This window comes from Triturus cristatus, chromosome 8 (assembly GCF_964204655.1).
Source record: "Triturus cristatus chromosome 8, aTriCri1.1, whole genome shotgun sequence".
NCBI classification, from domain to species: domain Eukaryota; kingdom Metazoa; phylum Chordata; class Amphibia; order Caudata; family Salamandridae; genus Triturus; species Triturus cristatus.
The window spans coordinates 1,442,369,823-1,442,387,858 of record NC_140591.1 but is presented as its reverse complement, the minus strand read 5'-3'; positions in this window follow the sequence as shown (position 1 = coordinate 1,442,387,858).

The window sequence follows — 18,036 nt, the reverse complement described above, 5'->3', positions numbered from 1 at the left end:
GGGTGGGGTTTATGTTTCCTGCCCCTGCCCCCCACCTTTGCTCCTGGGTGTTGTTCTGACCTTCTGCGGCGTCTGCGTCGTCTCCTGTGCACCAGGTCGTAGGCTATGAGGGCCGGGATGACACGTAGGATGGAGTCTATGGCTGTCCGTCACATACAGGTGCTGCTTCCTCACGTCACCCTCAATTTCCGGGCAGTTTCTGGCTCCCGTAAAAAATGCTACGTGCGGAGTGACGTAGGCACGAATCGTACTTGCTGGTTCGTAAAACGCTGCCTAACTCCGTCCGGACGTCACGTACGCGGTGTCCCGGATCGGAATTGTGGGTATATTTTAGCCGGTCGGTGTTTTGTACGAATCGTACGGAAATTGTATTTCTGTACGAATCGTACTTGCGGGTTTGTAAGGTGGTTTTCCCGGGTACGAGTCAGACGGAGAAAACGCTCCGTACGACGGTTCGTACCCGGGTTTTACAGCATCGGAATCGGCACCTTAATGTACAACAAGATGCTAAAAATGTACTTATGTTTATGCTTGCAGTATTGGAAGATGAAGGAATACAAATTGAAAATCTGTTTGGGCTTCGTTACAGATGGGATCATGAATGTGAAGATTGTACATTTATTTCTACCACTAAAATAGACACTGAAAGATTCATATATTTGACAATACCAGATGGTAAAACAGTGTCTTTTAACACATTAGCTAATCAAAATATGGAATGTAGTCACTGCAAATCTGAAATGTTATTAACATTATTTGTAGAAAGATTTGGACAATATGTCATTTTAATGATACAACGTTGTAGAGCAGATGCAAGAGAATTGGAAACTAAAATTAAACATTTTGTGGCAAGTCAACTGTCAATTTCAGGATGAACTCTCAAAGCAGTGGCAATTATTTTACATAATGGACCTTCTACAACATCTGGACACTATACTGTGTATTTAAAATGCAATAAAGGGTGGACACATTGTAATGATGCCCATTTGCTATTCAAATATCGATTGCCTAATGAATTACCAAATTCATGCCTAATATTTTAGATGCCAAAGTTCTGAGAACATAACATCATTTGGTCTATTGGGAAGATGTCAAGAGGAATTAATGCGATTATTTGGGATATTTTCAATACAAACGATTTCAGAAACATTATTCGGCCTATTGGGAAGATGTAAATATGAATTAAGAAGTTCATTTTGGATATTCTCAATGCAAATGATTTCAAAAACATCATTTGGCCTATAAGGAAGATATCAAGAATTGCTGATTCAATTATCTTTTCTTTTCTTTGATATTGTATTTAGAAAATTGTTTGTGAAAGAAACATTTCATATATTTGATATTTGTATTATATGCAATGTTATTGAGGGTGTTTATTTTAGGAAAAGTAAACAGATAGTTGAGTCTGTTGTAAATATTTTGAACACAGATTTTTATTATTTTTTTAACAATCTTATTGATTGCATTTTTTTTTGCCCGCTGTTACATGATGATCACCATTGAAATCACTGTGTATGGTGAAATTCAATAGAATCTGAAAACAGCAAAAAAGGCAAACTGAATATGTTATGTAATTGTAAAATTATGTTGTATTCTTAAAATTATAATATTATATGTTATAACTGTATTTTGTCTTCTCTTTTACAGACCCAAATTCTAAAGTTTGTAACTTTTTTTAAATTTAGAATATAAAAATAGAACTGAAAAATTGTTTCAATTACTTTTATATCTACTATACAAATGGTAAGATTAAGTGACCCAAGCACTACCCATGCAGTACTGCATTTACCTGTAACCTACCCATACAGTCCTCTAACCACCTAGACACACCTTCAATTACCCAGGTAGTACCCATGCAGTCCAGCATTCACCCTGTCACTCCCAATGCACTCCTCCAATCACCCATCCAGCACCATGTACTTATCCAATCACTCCGCCAATACCCAAGCACTAATAAATTCATCATGCACTCTCCTTGCAGTACTCTAATCATCCAGTCAGTACCCATGTACTCATGCCATGACGCAGTCACTAACACATGCACTGCTACAATCCCCTGAGCACTACCCATGCAGTCCTCTAACCACCTAGACACTACTCATTCGCTGCTTCAATTACCCAGGTAGTACCCATGCAGTCCAAAAATCACCCTGTCACTTCCCATGCACTCCTCCAATCACCCATTCAGCACCATGTGCTTATCCAATCACTCTGCCAATACCCAAGCACTTATAAATTCGCCATGCACTCTCCTTGCAGTACTCTAATCATCCAGTCACTACCCATGTACTCATGCAATGAACCAGGCACTAACACATGCAGTGCTACAATCACCTGTGCACTACCCATGCAGTCCTCTAACCACCTAGATACTACTCATTCGCTCCTTCAATTACCCAGGTAGTACCCATGTCACCCCCATGCACTCCTCCAGTCATGCAGGCATTACGCTTGAACTCACCACACATGCATCCATCGCGAAGTTCAGAAAATATACTTAACACTAATATACCTTTAATAAAATTACTAATATATGCTTCTTCAAATTAGTTTATATAATCTCTTGGTTAAAACACATATTAAAGTTATATACATATACTTTTAAAATAAAAACTTTTTATGGGAATTGCGCATCCGGCGCGACGTCATACGTACGTGATGTTACGTGGGGCCGGACACCACACACCCGTCGCATATCAAAAGCGCATCCTCCACAACTTTACCAATATGGTGGCTTGAATCCGTGCACACACCGAGGTAGGTAAACGATCGAAACGCGACTCCACTTTTTTGCAAAAATAAATAAATATATATTTTAGAAAATAAAAACATATTCTTTTTACAACAAATAAAAAAGAATGTAAAAATAATTTTAACATATACCAGTTACAAAACATAATTTAAAAAATCACGCGTGTGGTTTGGCCAAATTCCTGAGTTGGGCATGGAAGATTAGATTGAGAACCCTGAAAGCTAATCTCTAAGTATTGTTGCTGCTATGAGCTACTTGCACCTTGTGAATTGCATTTTTATATATTTTTATCCTGTAAATACTATTTTTAATGTTATTGCCAATTACTCCATTATAATGATCTTTTGATGAATTATGTTATTTAGTCACTTAGGGTATATTTATTACTTGATAAAATGTTTTGTACCTTGTATAATGTAGTTTTTTAACTTGTGTTTCACAGCTTTTAAGATATGTTTTTATCGAAATAAAGCTAATATGACTGACTGACTGATTTAAAAAATCTTTGAAATTCACTGAAAAAAACAAGGTGTTAGAGACGTTATAGTTAGAAATTTGCATTTTAAAAACCTTTGAAATTCACAGAAAAAAAACCATAGGTTTCAGGCACGTTATAGTTAGTTGAACATTTCATTCATACAAAACCAGAGAAATTCAGCCGTTATAGTTAGTTCAGCTAACTATAATTCGCGCCCCTGCAATGCACTGCTGATGACGTCACATATTACATTATTCATGACATGGTCAAAAATGTGCCACACTTTACAGGAAGTAGCCATAGCAGAGGGGGCAGCTTTACCCCTATTGGTTGGAGTGTCCCCCCTCTTGCTAGACCAGAATGGAGGACAAATATGGCATAGCTACAGGAGCTCGTCAGATCACTGCCTGGAACATCAGAAGAAGAAGGGCTGCCCTGCTGGACCCTTGGACTGCACCGCAGAAGGATTGCCCTCATAAGGACTGCACCTGTTCCACAAAGGAAGGACTGCATCTTATTCCAAGAAATGGAGTGGACCCACTGAGCAGCAACAGGTAGAAACGTGCTGGAAGACGTCACCTGCAGGAGCCAAAGAGAGAACAACTCCAGCCGATCAGCTACATCTCGATTTTCCTGGATTGCCCAGGTGCATTGGGGGAGATTGAGACCTAGAACCCCAGAGGCAAATAAAGAGCTTCTAAAACTTGGGCTGCTACTGGACACTTTTCTCCCCTATGGAAACAACACAGAAGGAGTTCTGAAAGTTTGGAAACATTTGGCAGAGTTTTACTAAAAATCTCAAGGAGGAGACCGGCTCGTCGTCAGAGCAAGCCCCTATCGTCAATCCATGATTCTGCCTGACCACACTGGTGTGTCCCTCTGAAAACTTCAGAGCACCTCACAGTTGATGCTGAGGACAAAGACTTCCAGGTGCTCACTGAGGTATTGCACTGCAGCAGGCCACCGTCATTGAAGAGAACTCTGGATTTGAGGAGCCTGAGGTCTTGGCATTGAGAGAAAGGTCCCCCAAAAAGTTTGAAGGTAAATGTTTGACCTGGACCTTGTACTCAGCCTATCCAACCCATGCTATATCACCGTCAGCCTAAAACTTTGACTTTGTCCCAACCCAGCATGACCAGCAAGCTACGATTGGCGTTGCATGCTTTTTGGCACTAGAATGCCCATCTTATTAACTTAAAATTAAAAAAGTTATATCTACAGTTCCCAGCATTGTATTTTTATGTTTTGGTGTAATTTTAAAGATAAAAATGTTCTCTATCTTTATAAAGTAGTGTTGGATTTTCATTGTGTTGCGTCTTTTACTAATTTACTGTTTTGAGCTATGAATGCTTTACACATACCTGTCTCCTAAGTAAATCCTGACTGCTCATTGCCAAGCTAACAAGGGTTGAGCATTGATTAATTTATTCAGACTTGACTGTACATTTTTAGTGAGTGTGGTATTATTGTTGGCTGAAGGTACATACCTTCACCTATTAATAATCCACCAAATGTGTGTAATAAAAGTGAATGAATTTGATTATGGTTATTGATCTTATTGGTTTCAGTGGTAAATTATGAAAGGTGGCTAATTTAATAATGTGGCAGCCCTTTGACAAAGCCAATAGGTCTGCTGCATATATGTTGATGTGATGACCCCTGGACAAAGCTAATTGGATTGTCTTTGCTATATTAATGTCCGGATACATTAAAAAACAAGTAGGATTGCCTTATTAAAAATGACACCCCCTTAAAACGTGATGTTGTTTCTGCTATAGGTGTGCTTTATTGCTATTATGGAAGTCATTACCCACTATGGAGTCAAAGGTGATTTAAGGTTGTAACAAAAGAGATTTTCATCTATTTAATGTGTAGTATTTAGTAGCCTGTGTGTGTATGATAAATGCTCCTTTTCTTTTCCGCAGATAGAGCAGTGAGTGGACAATAATTTGTTGAGTGTTATTGTTGTATGCCAGCGAATTTGAAAAGCTAGTTCACACCATCTATCCGAGATAGGTCTTGGGCTGCCCTGCTCTGCATTCCCTGGGCATTTTCAAGTGCTAAAATGGGGTATTTGGTTCTCAATAAGGAGATAATTGTGGACGTATTACTTGCAAAAAGATCTCATTTCACATTTTAAAAAACAAAAATTCACTGAAAAAAAATAAATGTTAAAGGGACTTTATAGGTAAGTGACAATGTCAGCCACAGCATCGCATTTTAAACCTGAGAAACCACTGAAATACGCCATTTATAGTTCGGGACGCTAATTATTCCTTGCGCTCCTGCCGTGCACTGCATCACATATTGCATCACTCATGACATGTTCAATGACATAACTGATGACATTACAGATTACAATATTGCACTATTTTTAAAACAAATCAGGGTTTTGCAGCGAGTAAAATTTACAACCTACATCATTATTATGAGGTGAGTCGGATTGCAATCTACAATAATTCAGATTGTTGACAACCTACCTATCACTATACAGTTTTAAAAAAATCCTTAGTGTTTGGAGAAATGCGGGTCACACTTTGCTACCAGAATTGTGTGACCAGATAGTCTTGCATATAGCCCATGGTTATTTTATACACATCTCTAGTCTATTGGTGCAGGTCTAGCAGACTACCCCAAAGTATTTTTAGGCAGGTTGCAAGTATTGTGCCATTGGACTCATAACACTCCAAAAACGGTACTGACCCCCAACACAAAAGACAAAATAGGTTAGTATGTTCTTCCTTCTTTCAACGAAATGGGCTACATTACAGTCATTACTAATTCACCCGGGATGCTTGCATTTAGCAGGTCAGCTGACATCATACAGATTACTGGCACAAATACAATATATCTCTCCATTTACAAATTTGAATGCATATTGGAGTCCGAATTAATTCCTACATTTAGACTGAATCGTGTTTTAGCTTAGCTAGTAAAAAGCAGGAAATAAATATGCATTATCATTGCATTTGAAATATAGTATTTACAATAAAAATATATATTAAAGAGATTTAAGCTATTTGTTTATTTTTCAGTTTTTTTGCACTTGCCTCCCCACGGGGGAGGATAATAGGACCAACGATACAATGAGGAAGCACAGACTGTGAAAGAAAAGGGAAACAGGCTTAGGTAAATTACAGCTGTCGTTGGCGATAAGGTAATTCTTCTAAAAGGCACTAACTGAGATAAAACATTAAAACTACCCTACAGTGTAATACTACAAAAGAAAGCGAAAGCCTTATTACAAGGAATCATTTTGTGTTATTCTCGGTAGCCATGGAATGTCCCTTCCCGTATTTCTTAATGCTACCTTGTGTTAACAGCTGGAAAAAATCCCTTTGCGGCTTAAAAGGTGCAATGTTGTTGTAAGAATTGTTCTGTATAATTGTCTCCACAGTCGGAAAAATTATGAAAATAACATTTTCTGTTCAAATCTTTTTAAGCTTGCAGCTATGAAATGAGCCTTTCCATGTATTGCCACATAATGCCTTGCATACATTCTAGCTGAGACCTTATCGGTTCATATACAAAAACACCCACACGCACACACATTCATGGTAATAAGACTACAATGCATTTTAAATGTAAGTGGTACCTCACTAATACAGAACTTTGAGCAAATGTAGCAGTATTGATAGCGACACCTGCATAATTATTACATTGTATATCTGGAAGCAATTATTGATAGAAACTAGTTCTTTGTCTGACTACAAACACTTCCACGAATGCTCTGTATATTTATCTTTTTTCCTAAAAAAATTCTGCCATGTGACACAAGCCTGACACAGAGTATTGTGTTGGGATTTGCTTTCTAATGCAAATCATGCTTTGCATTGGAAAGTTGCCTAGGGTAATACAAAGTAGTGCTACGCCCTAATTTGCATCAAGGGGGTGTCCCATGGGTGGTACATTGCATTGCCATGCAACCACCCACAGATTTCAATGCAGATGCCTATCTAATAACATTTGTGGATACGGTTTTGTGTCAAAAGATGACAGCTCCTTGAGGCAAAAGCGGTACAAAAGGGGGTGGTGATGGACGGAGCATCAGAACCAATCAAACACTCACACCCAGTCAACAGATCTGGGTTTGATCCATCACCGTTCTTTAGCCCACTCTGCCACCCCAGTTCAGACATGGCCATATGCAAATCAGTCTGACCCTGTGCCTCATGGGAACAGTCCAGCTCCTTGAGGCAGGCATAACATTGAAGCAAGTTTCAAATGTCTACAAACTTTTCCAACTTTGCATGTGTGTTTCTCTGAACTGCACACACACAAAGTGGAAAAAATATTAAACTATATTAAAGCATTTTTTTTTATTGAAAGGGTTGACAGAATGTACACATTTTTGCACAACTGTTCAAAGATATGTACGTTGCTGCTTAGCAGCCTAAAGTGCGCCAACGCTGGGGGAAAGAAAAACATTACCATATCTTAGTACATATAGTGCTGTTTTTCTCTCTCCATTTGACTCAACTCAGCACAGCAGTTTTTGTTGCTGCCCTCCGTCATACCAAAATTAAGTACATTTAGCAATAGAGTGTAAATTCCAGAGGAGCTATTGCGCATTATGGAGAAACGTCTGTCAATGAGTGGCTAGAAAAATACATTTGATCATATAAACCGTCACACTCCACTCTCATGAATGCCGACAAATTATTGTGAAAGTATCAATTTCATTACATTTTAATTCTCACATCTTTAACTTGAGTGCTGCTTTCTCAACTACCTAGACAACTCTGTCGCCTTCTCTCAAAGCTAAAAATATTCATTGTTGTGAATTTGCCTGCAACTCAACATTGACTATAACTCGCCAGTGTACCATGCAATGGGTTCTCACTAATGATGTGATTTGAGATCGCATAAATGTTGTTAATGAATGCTTTTATTTTTCATGGTATTAGTGATGTAATGTGAAAGGGTATAAGCAGTGGATTGTAATGGTGCGAGTTATAATTCATGTTGTGTGGCTAGCGAGTTCACAATAGTGTATATGGAGACGAGCTAGTTTTAATAATTCGTAGGTGGCTGTAAATTATACATTCAAGGTATAAAGATAACTTTAGAATGTATAATTGTGCAGTTTAGGTTTGGTTTGTATAGAAAGACTAAATAAAGTTATATTCATCTAAAGGCGGTACATAAATTATAATTGTAAGGAATAACTATAATTTCTAATGTTTGTGTAGTTTGTCTGGTTTATATAAAAAGAACAAGTAAAGTGTTCCTAACTATAACTAAGGTTTAACCTTTGGTTGTTTTTCACTGAATTTCATAGTTTTTTTAAATAAAAATGTGTTTCAAATGGTACAGTCCTGCGTCATTAATTGAAGTGTTATAGAATACAATTGGATGTCATAGAGTAGAGTGGCGTGAAGTGCATTAGAGTGGAGTGGCGCAGCATAGAGTTGAGTAAGGTGTCATATATTTAAGTGACTTGCCATTCAGTAGAATAGAGTGGTATGTCGTAGAGTGTTGTTCGAAAGTCTCGTAGAGTGGATTAGACTGTTGTACAGTGGAGTGTAGGGAAATAGAGTGTAGTAGAGTATTGAATATTGGAGTATAGGGGGTTAGAGTGTCATAGAGTAGCTTAGAGTGTAGTAAACTCCTGTAGAGTGGAGTTGAATAGAATGGAGTGGAGTCTCATATATTGGAGCGGTCTAGAATGGAGTGTCGACACAGTGGCTTAGAGTAAGGTAAAGTATCATGCAGTGAAGTAGAGTTGAATGGAGTGGGGTATCATAGAGTGGGGTAAAGTGTCATAATGTGGAGTGTTCTGTTGTAGAGTACAGTCACATGGAGTTGAGCAAAGTGGACTGGAGCAAGATACAGTGAAGTAAAGTGTCATACAATGGAGTGGACTGGCATGTTGTAGAGTCTTGGAAACTCTTGCAGCGTGGAGTAGACTTGACTGCCACAGAGTGCATTTGTCATGTAGTTCCTAAAAATACATAGGATCTGTGCATTTAGACAACATAAACTAAGGGATTGGTGGCCAGACTGATTCCAGACACTCCCAAAGGATATATTAGCTTTTAGACCAGCTAGCTCACAGTGCCACAATGAACCCTCTAACCTTACCATGGAGCGAATAGTTTCTGGCAACTATCAAACATGACAACTCTTGATCCTTCAGGAATCATGGTGAAAATACAATTCTTTTCGCCCAGTCAATCGTACTCACTTAGTTTCAGAGAGATACACAAAATGAATGATGGGGACGTATTCAATAAGCATTTATTGAACCAGTGTCATTCTAGTATAAAACATGTTTGATGCAACAGCCATTAGACAGAAACAGATGTATAAGATTACAAGCACCAACAAAGCAATTAGCATGTAGAATTCTACCATGGTGCTCAAACAGTGAATGCATGCAGGCATCTAGATACTTGATGGTAATCAAGTGTACTCCTATGATGCAAACCCTACCTAAGTGTACCAAAATGTACCTAGCATGTACGTGGGTGTAAAGCCAAAAATCACCTAGGAAAGAGCCAACCCCATTACCTGATAGGAGAGAATGAAGGACCCCTTCTTAGTCTCGAGTTGGATACCTCCCAATGGATGTCAGTCCGCTGTGTGTTGTAGCTTCTGCAAGCTGGGAGCTTGTAGACCCCCGACAATAGGAACCAGGAGTTACAGTAGACAACAATGTCACCCTCAGAAATTCAAAGTGGCATAATAAGTCGAAATCCTTATGCCAGAGCCAAATAAGCAGCAGTATCAACATCAAACTAATTGACTTAAATGAAATAACAATGCATCCAAATGAGGAGAGATGTTCATAATACTGTAATACCTTTTGAACAAGTAGAACAATCATCAGGTTAAAAGATGGTAGACCTTGGTGACCAACAAAGCGCTATTACAAACGCATTAAATGAAAAAGTGCTATCTAACAAATACACACAACATGGGGATTAGTAACTCCTATTAGGGGGCACACAGAGATCAATGAATGAAAAACATTCTTCGAATGGGAGAAACAATCTCACAGCATTTGGATACATAGAGACCTGTGCCTTATGTTAATTGGGGTCAACATCAAACCAATTGACTAAAGTAACAATGCATCTTGGTGGGAAAGGGCTACCATAATGATGTAGATACTTTTAAGCAGGTAAACAATCATCAGGTTAAAAGATTACATACCTAGGTCACCAATAAAGTGCTTGTGAAAAACCAATTAATAAAACAATTCATTAGATGAAAAAGAGCTGCCTAACAAAGCATGAGGATCCTTAACCCCTATTAGAGGGCACACAGAGCTCACTAAATAAGAACCATTTTGCGAAGGAGAGACAATATCTTGTAGCATTCAGTAACAAGGGGCCAGTGCCTCATGTTAATTGGGTGCACACAGGAATCACAAAGTGAAGACTAGTCTTCTGGTGGGAAAAGCTATCTTACAGCAATCAGAAGCAGGAGGTCCGTCAGAGTGAGTACCTCATATTAATTAATTAGCCGGGTCCAGAAATTGCAGTCTCACCAAAATCACAGGGTTAGTTCAATGAGAGCCCGGGAGTGGCCTCTTTTCATCAGGGCTTGCCAAAGAGAAGCTGGGGTCAGGATACATGTTGGTGTACTGCAACATCAGTTAACAAGGGCGGGTGCAGGTGGCTGTGCTTAATGAGGGGTCCTCCCTGGTGTGCCAAAACCAGCCAAGGGGGTGCCCTGGGACTGGGCAGGGCCCCCTGAAAGCTCATAGAGTCGGCTAAACCTTTTTGTCTCAAAGATGACAAATTTGGTCAATAATGAATTTAAAAGTGTGTTATCAGGATTATAGAAGGCAATTACAGTTTGCCGGCACGTTCTGACTCCCAGCTTGTTCCACTCATGCTTGAGCCTGCTTTTCTCTCATCCATCAAAGTTGGTCAGAGGCAGACAACATGTACAATTGTGTCCTTACACTGCCCACACCCCCTGCAAATTGTTTCTTCCGTGGGTCGACGTCAACTGGCAAGATGATTAAAAAGTGGCCACTCCCCAAGCCTGTGAGCCATGAATCTTACATTCAAACTGATGGAAAAGGTGCAGGTGAGGTAGGACGAGGGGAATGCCTGCAGGTTGGTGTCAATATCGGCACTGCGTACTTACGTTTGGCTAGGATGGCCCTGTCTGAATGATATGACCGGAGGCGTACACATTTTATAATACATAGTTTAAAGGGTGACTGACTCCATTTGGTAACCCAAAGTTACTCACATCCAGAAGGCACCGGCAGGCATCGAGGAGCTGATGGTGCAATCACTTTGGGCACCAGGCGTTATTTTCGGTCCATAATAATGCCTTTAGGTAGTCACTACTTGCTGGCTGCAGTTCATAACAGATGGAGGAGCTGAGATTCCGACTGAGTCAACTGTGAGGTTTCCGACTGCTGTAATACGATGTATATCAGTCAAATTTTCAACTGCGTTGGTCGGTGGCGAGTCCAACAGGACCACGCCGATCGGAAAATGAGTGTGATTCGACTGCCTTGGTCATAAAGGCTGTTGAAGAGGGATTCTGACTCAGCAAATGCATTGGTTGTACCGCCGAGCCGATTATGATGCATCCAGCGTGGTTCCATGGCGGTCTGTCTGCCACATGGCAAGTGTAAATAACAGAAACTAACTCTTACTAACACAACACCAACCATAGTATGCCCTCACAAAATATACAGCTAATGACAAATCTTGGAGTAGGCCCACCCACCAAATCATCGATAAACGAAAATATTAGCAGACCATGATTCTTTGTTATCAGAATCCAGCAGAGCCTGAAAGAGCACATTGCTGCTCCTACTTATATACACTGTAGTCATCCCTTCACACCTTCAAGCACCCCAATTGCATCACTCACTTCACAATTCACTTTGTATTGTTTCCTTCTTGTTTTGCACACCATTTTAATCTCACACTCACACTCACTAACTCACAATGGGCAAAAAAAGGCTGACAAGTTTCTCATATGAGGAGTTGACAGTGCTTGTGGATGTAATCCTCAGAGTAGAGCCACAGTTATTTGGCACTCAAGCCCAACAGACTTCCATCATCCAGAAAAACCTGATGTGGGACAGAATAGTCAACAAGGTGAATGCAGTAGCCAGCACCCCGGACACAATGGAGGGTATCAAGAAGAGGTGGTATGCTGTCAGAAGGAGGGTCAAGATCATAATCAACAGAAACCACTGGGTCGCACAGCGGACTGGTGGTGGCCCTCCCCAGCCACCTGTGCCCATTACTGACTGAGGAGGAGACGGTGTTTGCCATCATGCAGGCAGCTGGAGTGCTTTTTCAGAATACCAGAAGGACTGGAGTCTGGTAAGTGACCCCCAAACATCAGCCACAAGTCAGCCATGACACCTTACCACACTGAACTGCAATTGTCCACGTTTTGTAAGTATGTTTTTTTGGAAATGAAGCAGTAGCCAATGTATTGTAGACGTTAACTAATGCGGACAGCCAGTATACTGACTATCCAAAGTGGCCGAAGCAATCATATTTCCAAATGTAGGCTGCCAGTGTATATCCATGTAACCCATCATGGCACCAACATCATCTGTCAACATTTCCCAAAAATGGCCCTTAACTAGAGTAAGTAGTTGCCAGGTTTGTAATGCAAACCACTTCTTCATGTAACTAGAGCTCCCTAAAGGAACGGACTACACTTACCATAAGCCACTCACAATCCACCTAAGAACAACAGACTCCTGCATATGCCATCTGTCTTTGCAAATTCCCCTCACTGGTAGTGAGCAATAGGCCCAGGTGGGCGGGCTGGGATAGCTGGAAGGAAAACTCACTGCACTGACCACAAATCCTAGGAGGGCTTCCACTCCAAACTCCAACCACCTCAGCCAGTCATCTTGCTACTATACTCACTCTCACTGGCAGAAAGCCATTGGTCAAGTGGGGGGAGGGGGAGGAGTGTTAAAAACAACCACAAATCCCAGCAGGCCTTCCACTCCAAACTAGATCCTCCTCTGTCAGCCATCTTCCTACTACACACACCCTCACTGGCAGGAAGTCATTGGTCAAATGGGGGGAAAGGGAAGAGTGTTAGAAAAGACCACACATCCCAACAGGCCTTATTATACAAGTTCACAGAAACAGTCACCTGTGATGTACCTCCAAAACTATTTACCTCACATCTCACCATGGAGTGTAAGGTATAATTCACTGATCTGTGTATACACAATGCTATGCACATGCACGGATGCCTACTCAGGCTGAGGTACCACAGTCTCTTGAGTAGAAAAGAATGAGACCATCACTCACAGCATGACTACATTATGTTGAAATATACACAAACTATTCAGGGTTAGGCTGTTACTTTAATGTATCTGGTGAGACATAGACCATGCACAGCACTCACAAATCATTAATAGTAGATGAGTATGTATGTCATGTAAGTTTTGTAGATGTTGAGCTGACTAATCCTCAAGTGTCATCTATGGAGTATCAATTACAAGTAAATGTCAGTAGATATGTTACAATTCAATTTGAGAACATGAGCATGTCAGCATAGATCGGGAGAAAGACCATGGTCCACATCATGAATAAGTTGCACTGTCTTTGGCAAATGAAGGCTAATATCATGGGGATAGGTGACAAATCATCCATCTAAAACTATTTAGGCATCCAGTCATATGAGAATACCTCGATGCAGAGCCAAGAAAACAGCAAGGCTCAGACTCCAACCTTGAATGAGGTCCCTTGAATGAGGACAAGGAGGAGGAACCTGGTCCATCAGGTTTGACTGTGCAGACGGCACCAGCACGTTCCGCGGTATCCATGGCAACAACTCCCAACTCAGCTACCAACTCCCAGCTGACCTCTACCACAACAGATGCACCATCAACCATGGGCACTAACGCCATCACAGCTGCGCAGTCCACTCTGGAGTTGACAGACACAAACTCAGTCAATGAGGAAGGAGGATCTGCTTTGACTGTGCATGGATAAACTGTGCCAGCTCGCTAAACAGCTGGTGCCACTGATGCCCAAGCCAACCTCTCCCAAGTACTTCATGCCTATGAGGGATACCAGGGAGCAATGGGTCAGGTTACTGAACACATCCAGAACATTGAATAAATATAGGCGTGCCAAGACCGAAGACTCGGGCGGTTCAATGATCAAATGGAAGAGGTCATAGCGGGATGAGGGAGATCAGTTCCACCCTCCGCCAGGCCTTTGCGCACACAAGTGCCCATCTCTGTGTGACGTCTCCAGCTGTGCCATCAGCATCTGCACAAGCCACAGGGAGGGACACTGAGTCTTGTGGTGAATTCTCAGTATTCCAGGAGCCTACAGTTGTTGTTCCCCCCAAACGTGGGGTAGATCATAAAAAGAAAGATATGGGAGGGTCGAATGGCAATGTACAAGCCCCAGGCACTAAAAAATGCGTACCTGATATCCTTCTTTGTACGTTACCCATTCACTTTTTGACTGTTCATACCAACTGTTCCACATCAGATGGAAGTATAGTGTTGGACTTTGGACTTTTGGATAACTGTGGCTATGACTTTTTGGATTTCAAAGAACAACACTGTCAACGTCTCTATTTTTTATTTTTTTTATTTTCACTGATCCATAATGTGTGTCTTCACCGATCCACTATGTTTTGTTAATAAAACACACATTGCACATCAATAGCAGCTCATGTTGTGCCTTTGACATCTATCTCAAATTGCTGTGAGTATCATGTGAGCACTCTGATGAAAGAGTAATCAATCTAGCTCAACAAGTACATGCAAATTGTAACTTAAGTGCGACAAAGTCAATCAATCGCAGCACCACAATATAGTCTTAGTAGTAGTATAAGCTTTATTCGATATGAAAATATCATAAAAGCAGTACATTTCCGAATAAAAATAAACACATTATTTACAAGGTTAAAATTGTTAAAAAGTGATTAAATCGTCATCTAACACAGCTTATACAATACATTTTCCAATACAAATTATGGTTCGTAGTTATTATTATTTTTTTTTTAAAAAGACCTTAAAAAATCTAAAACTGAATGTGTGGACTGGAACCCTACATGGAAAAAAGGGACCCAATCCATGAACCTTAGCTAAGTAAATGCTGATCACAATTAATGTCTGCACTGATTAGACAGGGAGGCTTCCTAGCCAATATCTTGCTTCTAATTAGCCAGGCAGAGCCCAAGAATTTAGCCACCCCGCATATCAGGGTAAGAGAGGAGGTATCTGTACATAAGATGCGGAGAGCATTACGATGGCTCATTGGGCCCAATAATTGGCAAACCGGCTTTAGCCACCTCTTTCTAGGGAGCCTGTACGCCGGGCAGGCAAACTAGAGATGTGCAGTCGACTCATTATGATAAGCACAGCCCGGGCAGGGTAAAGGTGTCATGGTTGGCCCTTTCCAGCGTGCAACAAAGCTGTTGGTCGGAAGAGTCCCAAATCTCAGCTTCATGTATAATACCCGGTGTCTAGGGATCTGGATAAAGTCCAAATAGGGTTCCAATGAGCAGGTGTGTTTGTGTTGGAGGAAATCCTCCGCCAGTTTCCACAGTCTTGGATTTTGAGTGACCTGTAACTGTACCCATTCCCAGTATATTTTTTTATAACCTGTTTTGTGGGTGGTGTCTGGCTACGCCAAGCCTCATTCAGGTCCAATGGCAGATAAAAGTTTCCGGAGGTCTGTTAGCCATTTTATCTTACTCCCAGAGTCCACTACAACAAGTTCATCAAGAGCTGCCGCATAATGGGACAATTCGGCAGTCCTTTTGATGCGAGCCCAAAACAGAAGGGGGCGCAGACGTACTATATCTTGGAATGAGTGTCTCCCTAGGTCAAAAAATAGAGGCTTCAAAGGCGTCGAAGAAGGTAAGGAGAGCATATCTCTCATAAACTTATTTTCCGACGTGGCAAGATCACTCACATTCTGAAAGCCCCAAAGCTCAGAACTATACAGGGCCGATGAAAGCGCTTTACCGGCATAGACCGCAAGCACAGGGGCCACAGGCCTACACCCAGCAAGACGCTGTTCTCTCAAGATGGCGCCAGATGTCCTCTTATGATTTAAGAGCATCTTGGAAAGGTGGGGACCCCATTTCATATCTTTAGCAAGGCAAATTCCCAAGTAATCAAAACCCTCCACATTGTCCAGCGGGACAGCATCCAGGGTAAAGTGATTTTTAAAGCGTTTGGACGGGTTGATACACATGGTCTTGGTTTTGGTGGTGTTAATTATCAGACCATGCGAGTTGCAAAAAGTGCCAAACCTGTTCAAAAGCCTCTGAAGACCCCCCGGGGATTTTGAAATCAAGAGAGTATCGTCTGAAAACAGGAGGGTCGGGATCTTCTCCCCGGCCAGTGATGGAGCATCGGCCGGGTCCTGGCGTAGAAAGTCAACCACCCCGTTGATGTAAAGAGAAAAAAGGGTGGGTGCCAGCACACATCCCTGGCGGACACCCCTGTTCACAGCGATTCTCTCAGTAAGTTGCCCTTGAGACCCCCATCTTACTTTGGCATAATTGCCATTGTGAAGGCGCTGGATGATGTCAAGGACCAGAGGGGGAGTACCTAGTTGGTGTAGGGTAAGCCAAAGTTTCCCCCGGGGTACTAGATCAAAAGCGGTCTTCAGATCTATGAAAGCCAGATACAAACTGCCCCTTCCCAGCAGTACTGTCTTCCAATAGATCATAAGGAATCTGAAGACCTGATCGATTGTTCCCACCTTGGTCCTAAAGCCAGCTTGGAAGTGGGACAGGATATTATTGTCTTCCATCCAAGTTCCCATCCTGACTAGTAGGACCCTGCCAACCACTTTCTGTATCACGTCGATTAAACTAATCGGTCGGTAGTTGGCAGGGTCTTCCCTGTTTCCCTTTTTAAAAATAGGGACCACCTCAGCACCTTTCCAGGAGTCTGGCACAGGTGATCCTCTTGCTATAAAATTCAGGGTCAAAAGAATGAAAACTGCCCATGTCTCAGAAAAATGCAAAAGCAAATCACCAGGAAGTCCGTCTGGACCCGCCGCTTTACCTGGGGCTATACTTGTAATTGCTATCATCACCTCACCCAAGGCAAAGGGATCCAGATGATAGCCAGGGGCACTAGTAAGAGGTAGGCAAGCCGTGTCAAGAAAAAGGGTGGGATTAGCATCATCAGAATACAGTTTAGAAAAATTAAGCGACCATTGGGTGGCAGTTATATGGTTGGACATTAAAGGGTAGGTACTCCTAGCCCTCTTATTAATAAGGTCTCAAAAGCCTTTCGAGTCTTTCTCGTTGGATGCATGTTTTAATTTATCCCAATGGATCTCGTCCCAGCTTTTCTTGGCCTCCCTCTGGGCCTCGGAGTACTCCTTCCTAGCTCTAGAAACTGCCAGGGAATCTTTTTTCCTGACTTCTGAAATAAGAGCCACCCTTTTTTCCTTGCATTTAGTAGAGTACCAAGGGTTCCCAGCCTTTGCCTGTGTGCCTCTGGTGCTAGCATTACCTCTAACAATAAAAAAGGCACTCAAATTAGAGATGAAATCTTGATAGATCTTATGAAAGTTAAATTGAGCCGGGACAGAGTTAGCATAATTTGTAAATTTGCTAATCTCAGCTTCTAGAATGCCTTTTATACTTGCCAATTTGTGTTCCTGGATAGCAACTTTCTGCCATTTGAGGTGTCTGCAGCAGTTGGTAGGAATTACTTCTCTAGTGAACAGAATCGGTCGGCTCATTGCCTCAACACCAGAAGCCTGCCAGACATTATTTAATACTAAACATAGGGGATTGTGGTCACTGTCTGTGGAAGGTTTAACTTCCATGTCTAGTAAGTCGCGCCATAGCCTGACAT